Source organism: Acanthisitta chloris, unplaced genomic scaffold, assembly GCF_000695815.1.
Source record: "Acanthisitta chloris isolate BGI_N310 unplaced genomic scaffold, ASM69581v1 scaffold6290, whole genome shotgun sequence".
Taxonomy (NCBI): domain Eukaryota; kingdom Metazoa; phylum Chordata; class Aves; order Passeriformes; family Acanthisittidae; genus Acanthisitta; species Acanthisitta chloris.
Window position 1 is genome coordinate 5,818 of NW_008649821.1, and position 235 is coordinate 6,052.

Consider the following 235-nt stretch of genomic DNA (forward strand, 5'->3'; position numbering starts at 1 on the left):
GGCCTTATTGCTCTGCTCTTGGGCTCAGGGCTGTGATCTGTGCGCTGCAGCAGCCAAGCAGGATGAGCACGCCCTACTACCCGCAAAATCCTGCCGGTGGGCAGCCACCCAGCCCTCCTGGCCCTGCCCAAAGCCAGCAACAGAGGCTGGAGAACAGAAATCCCACAGGGAAGGGATTAGCCTTTGGCACTAAGTCTCCGAGCTGGCGTTGAGAGGGGCGGGGAGCTGCTTGGCA

General features: G+C 61.7%; 1 protein-coding gene across 1 annotated transcript in view; it reads right to left on the reverse strand.

Moving 5' to 3' along the window:
- DPH1 (diphthamide biosynthesis 1) overlaps nucleotides 1-235 on the reverse strand; it is a gene marked incomplete at both ends in the record, with an annotated part of 6,272 nt that overhangs the window by 5,811 nt on the left and 226 nt on the right. The gene's annotated exons all lie outside the window — the stretch shown is intronic.